We start from the raw sequence: 236 nt of genomic DNA, 5'->3' as shown, positions 1-236 counted from the left end.
CCTCCCAGGTAGCTGGGACCACAGGTGCCCCCCATAACGCCCGGCTATTTTTTGTTGCAGTTGTCATTGTTCTTTAGCTGTCCTGGGCTAGGTTGAAACATGGCTCCCTCAGTGTATGTGGCTGGCACCATAATCCCTGTGCTACAGGCACTGAGCCGCAACTCACTTTTTCTTTTTTATATGGGTTACAATCTGACAATCAAAACTTGTTAATATTAGTCACGCCTTAATGTTTA

Source organism: Otolemur garnettii, unplaced genomic scaffold, assembly GCF_000181295.1.
Source record: "Otolemur garnettii isolate 467f Iridium unplaced genomic scaffold, OtoGar3 scaffold00387, whole genome shotgun sequence".
In the NCBI taxonomy this organism is placed as follows: Eukaryota; Metazoa; Chordata; class Mammalia; order Primates; family Galagidae; genus Otolemur; species Otolemur garnettii.
The sequence above is the reverse complement of the archived record's forward strand: the minus strand, read 5'-3'. Positions refer to the sequence as shown.